This window comes from Mustela lutreola, chromosome 4 (assembly GCF_030435805.1).
Source record: "Mustela lutreola isolate mMusLut2 chromosome 4, mMusLut2.pri, whole genome shotgun sequence".
Taxonomy (NCBI): Eukaryota; Metazoa; Chordata; class Mammalia; order Carnivora; family Mustelidae; genus Mustela; species Mustela lutreola.
In genome coordinates this window covers 21,584,741-21,598,926 of record NC_081293.1, presented here as the reverse complement: position 1 = coordinate 21,598,926, position 14,186 = coordinate 21,584,741, and positions in this window count along the sequence as shown.

Genomic DNA, 14,186 nt, shown 5'->3' with positions numbered 1-14,186 from the left:
TATTTTCTTAGACATATCATTATATCATTCTCAACTGGCCTCAAGATCCAGAGTAGGAAATTGGGTCAAAGGCCCCAGAGCTAGAACTTAGTTATTTGTTGGCAACAAGAAGTTAGTTAAGTCTCTTCTCTCTACCTGTAACAGTTTTCAAGCTGTTCCAATAATAACCTCCCTTGTGAATATATCCCAGGGGGCCTGGAGGGAATCATCATGACCTTTGAAAAGCTCTTCTAGAGACAAGTTACTCTATAGACTCTATGTCTAGGGACAAGTTCCTCTAGACTCAACTACATTGCCATGTTAATAATCACCAAAGTCTCTGCTTCTGTGACTTGATCTCAATTCCTTCCTTATTTATCCATACAGAAATTATTCTACCCAGAAATTACCCTGTTTTGTAGAGGGATAGAACTGCCATCATTTTCAGACCAGTTTTAAATCCCATACATTCCCTCTCACATTTCTCTACCCTGTGGGTGTAAACCTCTCTCTTCTTTCTTCTCTCTCTTACTCCCATTCATTTGTCTATTGTAATCTGAGCACAGTAAATGTGAAATGTAGTTTCCTTCTTCATGGGCAAGGGTGTACATGGGAGCCCCAGTCACATCATTTTTAAAGAAACCTAGATATCACCTCTCACTCATTCATCAAATGAAAAGAAGTGAATATGGATGTCCAGGTGCTACATTTAAAATGCAGCCAGCCACTATCACCTGTCTCCCAGACCTTACAGGGAAAGGAAACATTTTTATAAACTGAAGCCTCAAACAGAAGGGAGGAAGGTGTGTGGGTGCCTGCAGGGCAGGATGTCAAAGCATTCAATCCAACTCTCCACCCTCTCCACCAGGCCAGCATCACATAACTCTGCTAGCTTAAAATACTGATTAGAATGTGGTTTTGGTTATTTATTCATAAGCTTTTTAGCAAATTAAATTTACATGATAGATTTTTTTTTTTTTTTTAAAGCTTTAGGGGCTAGAAGTCTTCCAGGAAATCTCAGAAAAAAGCTAGGCAAACATACATGATATCCCAGCATACTCTTACTGACCCAACATGAAGACACTGCATTATTTCTTCCTAGCTCCCAAGCAAGCTCAAGATATAGACTTTCACCTCAATCAAACTTCACTTGCCCAAACTGTCCTATAGAATCCAGAAATTTCAAGGTTTCTCATATAGTATTTTTCTTATTACATAAGTTTCAAAATCAGCAGGAAAAAGTGCAAGAACTAATTGCTGGTTATTTGAATCCCAGTATTTGAAAGGTTCTAGGAGGGATGCCTGTATTCAGTGCCGCCTCCTATTTCCAGCCACCACACGCCTAAAATACATACCTCCAAGAATAGGATAGAAGCTCCTAAGGGCAGGTGGGATGGGGTTCTGATAGCAGAAATAATGATTACTTCCTAAACACTTTATGGGTAAACTGAAGCTGCTGTCAACCCTTATTTGGCCACTTGGTTAATTCTTCTAATCTCCAACTTTGAATGGCTCTCTACCACCTGGAAGTTCTGAGCAAATACCATTCTTGATCTGATGCAAATTTACCTTTCCAAATTTACTTCACATTGTCGCTCAGTAAATTTTCTACAACCCAGTGAAACAAGACTTCTTTCTGTATGGAAATAGTCTTCTGACTGCTGCAACCATATATTTTTTTCCAGATTTCCATTCCTCAATTTGATCTTCCTATAGCTCACTTCAACTTACTAGGAACTATTCAAACATTAAATAGTTTCTCCATGAATAGTTTCTGGCATAGCTCCCTCAGAAACATGGGATTTTTCCCTATCTTGTATATTCCTATAAGAGTAGCATGTTTTATATTCCTGACAAAAAAATATATTCAACTGATTTTTATTGTACTCACTGATCTACTGCTTTATCTCTATGTGAGTTCTTTGAGGGCAGGAGATATTCTCAGTTATCTTTAGATGCCTTGCAATGTCAGACAGAGGATATAGAATATGTGTTTTGTAGAACCGAACTAAATGTAAACACAGGAATAAATAGCTGCTTTCCAATTAGAAGTTATTAAATATGAAAATCATTGATGTACCATAAAACTCAAAATGTTTCAGAGGTCATGGAAATACTAAATTTTAGTAAATAATGTATTGAAATCAACATAATATGCCCAAGAAGCAAAAGTTAAGGAGACCTCTAAATATATCCAGTTTTCTGTAGAGTTCCTCTGCTTATAGGAAGAATTATAAATCAGGAAACTATATTGGCCAGAATTTTAGAAAGAAATATTCTGTAAGGATCTAAATCAATGACAATATTTAAACACAGGTGTAATCTGTATTATAGGGAGAAGTTCCTTCCTTTATTATTATTATTTGTTTCCTCTTAGAGTAAATTGGGTTGGGAACTGGGTGCCCATTTAAAATCAAATAAATGTGGATTTATGTGTCCTAGTGAATGAACCTCAAAATGGTCCAATTAAATGTAAACAATAAGGCTAGATATTATTATTAGTAAAAAGCATGGAGGAGTATTTTAAATTACTTTTTATCTCAGATTTATCAAATCTATTTAGACTTCTAAATTTTGTGCCACATATAGAAAGGCTTGTTCAATTACAACATAAGAATTATGGGTTTGAGGGGCACCTGGGTGGCTCAGTGGGTTAAGCCACTGCCTTCAGCTCAGGTCATGATCTCAGGGTCCTGGGGTCGAGTCCCGCATCGGGCTCTCTGCTCAGCAGGGAGCCTGCTTCCCCTCTCTCTCTCTGTCTGCCTCTCCGTCTACTTGTGATTTCTCTCTATCAAATAAATAAAATCTTTAAAAAAAAAAAGAATTATGGGTTTGAATACCAAAAACTGCCATAAACAACAAAAAAAGATGAATTGCAAAACAGAAACAAAATTAAAACTCATATTTCAAGTAAAGGATTCAGTTCTTCCATATGGAAAGAACCTATAAGCTCAGGGAAAAAGCAAATATTCAAATAAAAAGTGGCAAAAGTTGATAATTGAAGTCCAACAGAAATAGAATTCAAAAGGCTTTAAACATATTTTAAAAACTTAACTTCACACAAAATAAAATAGATGCAAAATAAACTTACACTAAAACAATTTCAAACAGTAATCCTAAAGTCCTAAAAATAATTTCTATTTCAGAGAAGAGTTTGGGAGAGAGGTGGCAATAACACCTTCAAATCAATTAAACCATTCTTAATAACACAAAGAAAAATTTCCTCCTTACATATTGATGTATTTGTATAACAACCGGTGTTATCGCCACTAATTTTCATATCTGTTTTTTTCTGTGGTTGGATGTGAAGAAAATCTACATAAGAAAGACCTCATATTTAAAAAACACTTCAACAAGATTGGAAAAAGGAAACAAAGACACAAAACTTATATCAACTGTCAGGGTTAACCAACTACCAACCTCTGCTATTCTTTGTGAAACATTGCTAATGAAAAGTAATTACTCTAACGTCAGTTTTAAAATATATTTTAAAAGAGTCATTTAATAAATGATACAAATTATTAATATACCAAATGAAAGAGGAGTCATTATTAATTCCATGGGCATTAAAAGGATAATAATAAATTATTTTGGGTAATTCTATGCCCACAAATTTGATAACATGAAATGAACCAGTTCATTGAAATACAGAAAGCAACAAAACACACAAAAGGAAAAAAATGATTATCTGAATAGGCCTATAATTATTAGAGATATTTAATCAATAAATAATAATCTCTCATAAAAGAAAGCACCAGGCCCAGATGGTTTTACTAGTTAATTCTACCAAACATTTAAGAAGAAAAGATACCAATCATTTATCATCTCTTCTAGAAAATATGACCAGAGGCACTACTTCCTAACTCCTTGTACTGTGGCAGCAGTTCCCTAATACCAAAAACAGATAAAGACACAACAAGAAAGGAAAATAACATACCAATATCTCTTAAACATAAATGCAACATTATCAACAAAATCTCATCGAATTGAATCTAAAAATGTATTAAAATAATTATGCGGTATGACCAAATGTGATTTATCCAAGGTATGTAAGACTTGTTCAAAATTCAAAATTAAGTTAATTTAATCAGTCACATCAACAGGCTAAAGAAGAAAAAAGTTTCTAATTCTATCATTTTATGCAGAAAAATTATTTGACTAAGTTCTACATCCATTCATGATGAAATACTCAGAAAACTAGGAATATAAGGAAATTTCTTCTGTTTGGTAAATAACATCAATAAAAACCTCCAGCTAATGCCATACTTAATGATGAAAAACTGAATACTTTCTCCCTATGACTGGGGACAAGGCAAGGATGTACTCTCTTTTCACTCCTGATAAACATTGTATTGGAAATGTTTACTAGTGCAATGAGAAAAGAAAAGGAAATAGATAATATACATATTGGGAAGAAGAAGTTAAGCTGTTTTATCTGCAGATAAAATGTTTGTCTATGGAGAAAAATGTAAAGAATCAAGAGAAAGGGTGACTGCATAGCACAGTAGGTTAAGCATCTGACTCTTGATTTTGGCTCAGGCTGTGATCTCAGGGTTGTGAAATCGAACCATACACTGGGCTCCATGCTCAGTGCAGTCTGCATGAGATTCTCTCTCCCTTTCCCTGCCCCTCCTGTTTGTGCTCTCAATCTCTCTCTCTCTCTCAAATAAATAAATAAATAAATCTTAAAAAAAAATAACAATCAAGAGAAAAGATTATACCAAGACCACAGGATACTAGATTAATATGAAAAACGTCTACTATTTTTTTTTGCGGCAGCATAAACTAATTGGAACTTGAAATTAAAAACATACTATCATATCCATTGTGTCAAAAAATGAAGTACTTAGGTATAAATATAACAATATATTTATAGGATCAGTATGTGGGAAAACACAAAATTATTTTTTTGAAAACACAAAATTCTTATGAAAGAAAGCAAAGAGCTAAATAAATGGAGATGTGTTCCATGTTCATTGACCACAGACTCAATATTGCTAAGATTTCAATTATTTCCACCTTGATCTATGATTTAATAGAATCCCAATCAAAATCTTATCAAGCTATTTTGCATATATCAATAAAGTATTATTTACATTTATGTGAAAGGTAAAAACAAACAAAAAACACTTGGAAGAATAGGGTGATGGATGGCTATTACCCAACTTCAAGACTTATTATAAACCTAAAGTGTTCAAGACAGTATGATATTACTGAAAGAAAAGGCACATATGCCAATAAAATAAAATACAGTCCAGAGATGGAGCCACATAACCCTTGAGTGATATACTTCCTCCTCCAACAAAATAAAAAAATGATGTTTAAGGAACACTGAATCAAAGTGACACAGTCTACATGTCCTTCTCATCCATGAAATTATAGAAACTTTGGAAATTATAGAAAACATGCTAGAAAAACAATGAAAACAACAACTGAAATCAGCATACAGTAAATCAAGGCAATTTTGAAAATTAGAGCACATAAAAATGAAATCTAGGGACGCCTGGGTGGCTCAGTTGGTTAAGCAGCTGCCTTCGGCTCAGGTCATGGTCCCAGCATCCTGGGATCGAGTCCCACATCGGGCTCCTTGCTCCGCAGGGAGCCTGCTTCTCCCTCTGCCTCTGCCTGCCACTCTGTCTGCCTGTGCTCGCTCTCACTCTCTCTCTTACAAATAAATAAATAAAATCTTAAAAAAAAAAAAAATGAAATCTAACAGAAAAGTAACTAGAGAAAACAAGCAGGAGACCACCCTGGAAGTGCTTTAAAAAGTAAAACAAATGAACAAATAAAAAATGCTCGAAGTCACCAAGTAACAGGAAAATATAAATCACAAAACAGAAACACCAAACTCAGGAAAGAGAAATACACATTTCTATAGAAACAGACTTGAGAGAACAAATTGAAATGCAGCATAGACTAAAAATGTAATATTCCTACAAGTAGTTTGAAGACAGTGATTATGTACAATAAAATATCTTGGAATTTGCACTTCTAATTGTCATAAATAACACTAAAGGAGATTAGATGGGGAAAAAGCAAACAAATAGGAAAATAAATAGGAAATAAATCCCAGCCCAGTTAAGAGGAAGGGGTGCTAACTACTGAAAAGACAGGTGAAAATCATGCTCCAATGGTAGATGGACTACTGCTTGGCTTTAGAGTTACCTAACACCCAGAGAAAAGAGAAAATAGGATTCACTCATGAATTAAAAGGGCTTGTAAGATATAAAGTTAAATAACAGTTAAGAGATTCAGAAACAGGTCTCATAAGAGGAGCCGAAAGTAAATTTCCCAATGAGTTTTTACAAAGAGGATATGCTCATTATCATTCCTTAAATTAATGTAACAAATTTGTTAACAGGAAGGTTTGTTACCCTGTTCCTCAGGGGCAGGCATTATAATCATTTTTGAAAGGGTTTTACATGTTTTTCCCTCTTTAATTTTCAGGTAGACTAATGAATTTTAATTTCAAGGGCTGGTTAGAGGGAGATCCCAGTGGTTTTCACAGGATACATAATAAAACATTGCTTAACGTAGCACTTCAGAGGTAAGTAAAACATGGTTCCTCGGTACCTGGAGTTCAATTAGAAACTCAGGAGACAAGCAAAGTTTCCATCTTTATCAAAGAGGATTATTATTATTTTCTCTTCATCAGCAGGAGGGAGACCTGAGTTACTGTTATTGAATCAAGAATGATTTTGAGACCTATTTTGAAATATATCAGTGCATATTTGGCGACTGATTTCAACATAATGGCATTTATGATATAGCAACAAGGTACAATACATTTCCTTTGAAAGTACTATTTCAAGATAGAAGAGATATGTTTAATTTTATTGTCTAATATATTTATAGAAAATCGGGATTTGATGGATTTGGTTAAGAATTAATAAACCAATCCAGCAATCACTGCACGTAAAGTAATTCCCATTCCAATAAATGTATTTTTGGCAAATGACTTCTGCTTCCATGATTTATCAACTTAACCTGGGGCAAGTCTACAGCAGGAGAGTATAGGCCTCCTTTGCACATGGTGATGTCTTTGCAGACCAAGAAAAGCAGGAAACATAATATTTTAAGAGTAGGCTGGAAAAATATTATGTTTGTGTTAAGTTGACAGCATATGAATCAACAGAAAATAAAGCAAAAGCAATAAGTACCCACAAAGTTTACTTTTATCTTCGATCATGGAAATGTTTTATGTCTGTTGAAGAAAGAAAACAGCACTATTAGAGTTAACTGAGCATATTAAACTGTAAACCACAAAGTGACTTCTCATACCATAAACTTAGTTCCAAGGGGTTGCAGTAAGTTTAAATTTAGAGGCCACGGCAACACTAGCATGGATTAATAAGGCATTAGGAGCAGTTTGGATGAAAAATGTTACAGCTGAAAAGCGTGTGGAGTTGCTTTCTCAACCACCACTCTTAGATTTAGGGTAATCAAATTGCAGAGGTTTATAGGCCTTAAGATCCTTAATCAACTGATAGCTCTCTATAGTATCTGATATTACCTGGTTGATTGAAAGCATCTACTCAAAACTTCATTGATATATAATGTGACAAAAATTTCAGTCCAGCCCAGGAAGTTAGAAAAAAGGGTCTTTCCCTGCAGCAACCCAACATCCATATGGAGACAAAGACTATATGACAATACAATAAATTAAAACAATGGGCTCTACTCTCATTCACTCAGTCAATTGAACACATTGTATGTGACAAGTATTATACTTGGCACCAGGCAGAAGTATTTCCTGCCCTTGTGGAACACATAATGCATGCAAAATAGCCTAGGGCAATGACTGCACAAAACAATTAAAACCAAGCTCACAAAAAGTGGGAAAAACAGAATAATATACCTTCTGTTGAAAGTGCTTGAGACCACCTAGACTACCTTTTCCCCAAAATATCAAAGCTGAATATGAATAAGTTTTTAGATTTAATTGTTAAAAACAAATACAAATACATAAAGAAAAGAGGAATACACTTAATGTCATTATGAGGGTACAATTAAAAAAAAATCAATGTAGAGGAATTAGCACAGCAAGTAATCCATGATTGTTCAACAATAAATGGCAAGGCACTAAACAAATAAGCAAAAGAATTCATGTATAAAAAGAGATGTAAGAGAGGTACTAATCTGTTGTAATGTAGACTTATTTTCTGCTTCATGATTTTTTTTAAGGATATTTATTTTGGGGGGGTATAGGAGGGGGGAGGGCAGAAAGAAAAGGAGATATTCCTAAATAGACTCCCCGCTGAGGAGTAGGGAATCCAATGGATGTGGGGCTCAATCTCATGACTCTGAGATCATGATCTGAGCCAAAACCAAGAGCCACCCAGGCACCCCATCTGGTTCTTGCTTTGAATCCCAGTTCAAAGAAAAAAACTGGGGTGGGAAGAGGGGCAGAGACATAGAAACAATGACTAGGTATTTTGCAATACTATAAAAAATATGGAAAATACTGTAGATTTTTAGGATGCGTAGGTGGCTCAGTTGGTTAAGCATCTACCTTCAGCTCAGGTCATGATCTTGGGGTCCTGGGATCCAGTCTTGCATTGGGTTCCATGCTCAGTGGGAAGTCTGATTTTCCCTCTCTCTCCTCCTCTGACCCTTACTTGTGCTCTCTCTCTCATAAATAAATAAAATCTTTAAAAAATACTGTAAATTTTTAGATGTGAAAAATAATATGTTTTCAAAAGATCCTTATCCTTTAAAGATATTTGAAATGTTTATAGAATTTATTTCAAAATAATGAGCTAGGGAGGTGTGGTTATAGGTATAGATGAAGTGAAATTGGCCATGAGTTGTAATTTTTGAAGCTAGATGATGGTGGTATATAGGTGGTTATGAATACTATTCTCTTGGGTCACCTGCATAGCTCAGTCCATTAAATGTCTGTCCTTGGTTCTGATCTCTGGGTCCTGAGATGAGCTCTGCATCAGGATGTCTGCTCACTGGGGAGTCTGCTTCTCCCTCTCCTTCTTTCCCTCCCCCTGACTCATGCTTGCTCTCTCTTTTGCTCTCACTCTCAAGTAAATTTAAAAAAACAAATCTTAAAAAAATACTATTCTCTTTTACTTATGTTAGGAATTTTCTTTTTTTTTTAAAGATTTTATTTATTCATTTGACAGACAGAGATCACAAGTAGGCAGAGAGGCAGGCAGAGAGAGAGAGAGAGAGGGAAGCAGGCTCCCCGCTGAGCAGAGAGCCTGACGCGGGACTCGATCCCAGGACCCTGAGATCATGACATGAGCCAAAGGCAGCAGCCTAACCCACTGAGCCACCCAGGCGCCCCTTAGGAGTTTTCTTAGAAAAAACTAATTCTCAATAGTGCATGAGAGAAGTAATAGTAATATATTACTAGAAGTAATAATAATAAGGGACTATGATCTACATGAAAGAGGAATATCAGTCTTAGAATAGAGACTCATGAAAGACTGTTTTAAAAAGATGATATTTATATTAAGAACTTAAAAATAGGGGTGCTTGGGTGGCTCAGTGGGTTAAACCTCTGCCTTCAGCTCAGTTCATGATCTCAGCATCCTGGGATTGAGCCCTGCATCAGGCTCTCTGCTCAGAGGGGAGCCTGTTTCCCCCTCTCTCTGCCTCCCTCTCTGCCTCTCTCCGTCAAATAAATAAATAAAATCTTTATAAAAAAGAACTTAAAAATAGGTAGGAGTTAACCATGTCATATAGGTTGGGTGGAGGAAGTGTTTAAGTCAGGGTAACAGCATGTATGAAAAACTTTGAAGTGGAGAAGTAAATTAACAAGAACAACAAAACCCTCCAAACACTCAAACCGAGGCAGAACAAAGCACATTATAGCAGAAGGTACTGCTACTGAGTCTAGATATATAGATATAGACTAAATCAATGGGTCTTAATGCCTTAAATTAAACATTATAGACATATTCTTATGAAAAATGAAAAATCATAAATTTTAGCAAAGAAAAATATTAAATATGAAGTGTTAAAAGAACACTGCTATAGACTGCACGTTTGGTTCCCCTTCTAAAATCCATACCTTAAAACCTAATTCCCAATGTGATGGTGTTAGGAGGTGGGGCCTTTGCCGGGTGGTTAGATTATGGAGTGGAGCTCTCATGGATGAGATTAGTGCCCTTATGAAAAAGACCTAGGAGGGGTGCCTGGGTGGCTCAGTGTGTTAAGGCCTCTGCCTTTTGCTCAGGTCATGATCCCAGGGTCCTGGGATCGAGCCATACATTGGGCTCTCTGCTTGGCAAGGGGCCTGCTTTCCTTCCCCTCTCTCTCTGCCTGCCTGCCACTCTGCCTACTTGTGATCTCTGTCTGTCAAATAAATAAATCTTAAAAAAAAAAAAAAAAAAAAAAAAAAAAAAAAAAAAAAAGACCTAGGAGATATTTTTCATCCTTTCTGCCTTGTAAAGAAATAGTGAGAATCAGGAAGTAGGCTCTGAACAGACACTGTATCTGCTGGCATCTTTATATTTTTGTGAGAAATAAATTTCTGTTGTTTTTAAGCCACCCACAGTATTCTGTTACAGTAGCTTAAATGGACAAGACACACATGTATCATCCATGAAGAATGAGGTAGAAAAGAGCAAGCATAGAGGCAGAAGAACAATGCAGCTACAGGAAAATTTGTAGTGAATAATAATGGTGGCCAGAAGTAGGACGAAGGTAGTATACATATAGAGAATTGGATGGAGTCAAGAAATATTGAAATAGCAAAACAATAAAGATTGGGCAGTACCCTCGATTGGAGGTGTAAGGGAGAGAGAAGTCAAAGAAGACTCTCAAGCTTCTGGGAAGTGGATGGAAACACTACAACTGGATAATGTTTCTCTTCACTAAAGTATACAACAGGGCCAGATGGGGGTAAGAAATATGTGCTTAGTTCTAAACTTGTAAGTCTGAGGTATTTGTAACACCAATATAAGCATATTATAGTCATATAACAACATGAAGTTTGGAAGATGGATCTGGTCTGGCAAAATAAATGTAAAAGTCTCATAAAGATAAGATCATCTAGGAAAATTGTAGAAGTAAAAGAGCACCTACACTTATATCAGAAGGGACCCCAAACTTTAGCACCCCAGGAGATGCCTTCTGTTTCCATGTAGAATATAGTAGGTATTTCAGACACCGCACATATCCCTGCAACAACCAGGAGAAGCTGTATAAATTACACACATTTATTTAAAGAAATCAGAATACTGTGTAAACAGAAGCAAATGAATTGAAATTCTGGAGACAGGGAAGCCCGTCCCAGTTGAATTGGCTATTACTAACCATTTTCTAGACTGGAGCCTGTACAGAGTTTGACCGTGGACTGAGTATCAAGTTTGGTTTACACAGATTTAATAAAATGGGAGAAAGAGACCTTGGCAGACAAATGAACATGAAGTTGAGAACCTGGAAAGCCATGAATGAGCAATCAATTGTTCCCATTGGGGCACTGTCTGAACTTCAAGGCATGTGTTCCACATGCCTGAGGAATAGAAAGTATCTTCTAAAAGACAAAAGGAAATCTCTTATAATCTTTCAGTGCTCCATAGGCAAAACCCTACCAGAAGGAGAAACCTGCTTCAAATACATATTTGTCTCTCAAATAAGACATGTGTCCTATAGGAGCTTCTAAGAATGGAGCTAAAGGGTAAAGTTCAAACCTTCAGAAGGATCAGCAGAATATCCATCATTCTTATTTTGGGATGAGGAAATAGGGATACACCAGGATTGGCGTGAGAAGTCAGAAAGCCCCTGCTTGAAGAATAGGAACAAACCAGAAGTGAACTGACCCTTATTGAAACATAAACCAATAACCTGACCCAACTCAATCACATATTACTCGACTGTATCAGTCACTTGCCTTATCTAACTCTGAAATATAAAATATATGAACTCTAAACTCACTGCATAGATTTAATAGAAAACTTGACAAGCAGAAGCTAGGATGAATTCAAGGACAAGTAATAGAAATTACCCAAATTGAAGCTTGGAAAGAAAATGAAAGGTTTAAATAAAATAAAACAAGATTATAAGAGACATGAATAGAACATAAAATCATACATTTACAGACACTGAAAATATCTTGTGGTATTTTAAAAAGTATTTTAAGAAGTAATTCACAAATAAGATAAAATTGTCAATTCCTCCAGAATTTATAAACACAGAAAAAATGATGAAATAGAAAATCTGAAGTATCATACTTGATAAATAATTTCATTAATTAAAAAGAAATATTTCTCACACAAAACAATATACATGTTTGGATATATATAGCTGTGTGTATGTCTTATGTGTAAAAATATATACATATACATCATAAACACATACATACACACATGCAACAAAAGATTGGCATTTAGCATATAAAAAGAACACCTAAAAATTTCTTAGAATATCCTGACAAACCACTAATAAGTATCTACTTGTTTAGGTACTTCATAGAAGAAGATGTTTTAAGGAAAGTTAACAAAACCAAGAGACAACTGACAGAATGGGAGAAGGTATTTGCAAATAACATATCAGATAAAGGGTTAGTATCCAAAATCTACAAAGAACTCAACACCCAAAAAGCAAATAATCCAATCAAGAAATGGGCAGAAGACATGAACAGACATTTCCACAAAGAAGACATCCAAATGGCCAACAGACACATGAAGAAGTGCTCAACATCACTCAGCACCAGGGAAATACAGATCAAAACCACAGTGAGATACCACCTCACACCAGTCAGAATAGCTAAAATTAAATAGTCAGGAAACAGCAGGTGTTGGCCAGGATGTGGAGAAAGGAGAACCTTCCTACACTGTTGGTGGGCATGCAAGCTGGTGCAGCCACTGTGGAAAACAGTATGGAGGTTCCTCAAAAAGTTGAAAATAGAGCTATCCTATGACCCAGCAATTATACTGCTGGGTATTTACCCTAAAGATACAAATGTAGTGATCCGAAGGGGCACACGCACCTCAATGTTTATAGCAGCAATGTCCACAATACCCAAACTATGGAAAGAGTCTAGATGTCCATCAACAGACAAATGGATAAGGAAGATGTGACATACATATATCTAGGTTTAGATATAGATATAGATAGATTTTATATATATATGCAATGGATTACTACACAGCCATCAGAAAATCCTGAAACCTTGCCATTTGCAATGAAGTGGATGGAACTAGAGGATATAAATAAGTCAATCAGAGAAAGATGATTATCATATGATCTCACTGATATGAGGAGTTTAAGAAATAAGATAGAGGATCATAGAGGAAGGGAGGGAAAAATAAAACAAGATGAAACCAGAGAGGGAGACAAACCATAAGAGACTCTTAATCTCAGGAAACAAATTGAGGGTTGCTGGAAGGGAGGGGCATAGAAGGGATGGGGTGGTTGGGTGATGGACACTGGGGAGGGTATGTGCTATACTGAGTCTTGTGAATTGTGTAAGATAGGTGAATCACAGACCTTTACCCTTGAAACAAATAATACATTATATGTTCATTAAAAAAATAAAAAATAAATAAATAAAATGTTTTAAAAATGGAAAAAGAAGATAGTTTGATGATGAGTAAGCATAATATAATGTGATAAACTTTTCACTATATATATTCACTATATTTACAATATATGTGTATATATATCTAATTTCTCAGTAACATTAATGGGGAAATGCAGACTAAAATCACAAGGAGATACTACTGTACTTCCAACCAGAAGAGCTAAAATTAGAGTAACAGAAAATACTTTGTGTTGGTGAGTTATGGAACAATAGAACTTTCACACAACACGTATAGTGTTAATCAGTATACTCACTTCTGAAAAAGTTAGACTACAGTGAAACACACTGTGATTTCATTCCTACATATCTATCCAAAAGAAAGCGGAGCTCATTTTAATGAAATATATGCACAGGAGCCCAAGAGAAATTAGCACTATGTTCCATAGAAGATATACATTAGAATTTCTATTTCTGAAATTATCTATAATTAAAAGGTAGAAACAATATGGATGTCCATAAAGAGAGGAACTAACATAATACATTGTTCCACTGACTTCACACCGTGGAACACTGTAATAACAAGGATGAATCCCACAGATTTAATTTTAGCGAGATGAACAGGATACAAAAGAATTACACAATGTGATTCCATTTATGTAGAGTTGAAAAACAAAACTAATATGTGGTAATAGAGATCAAGATAGGTATTAGTTTAGTGAAGCCA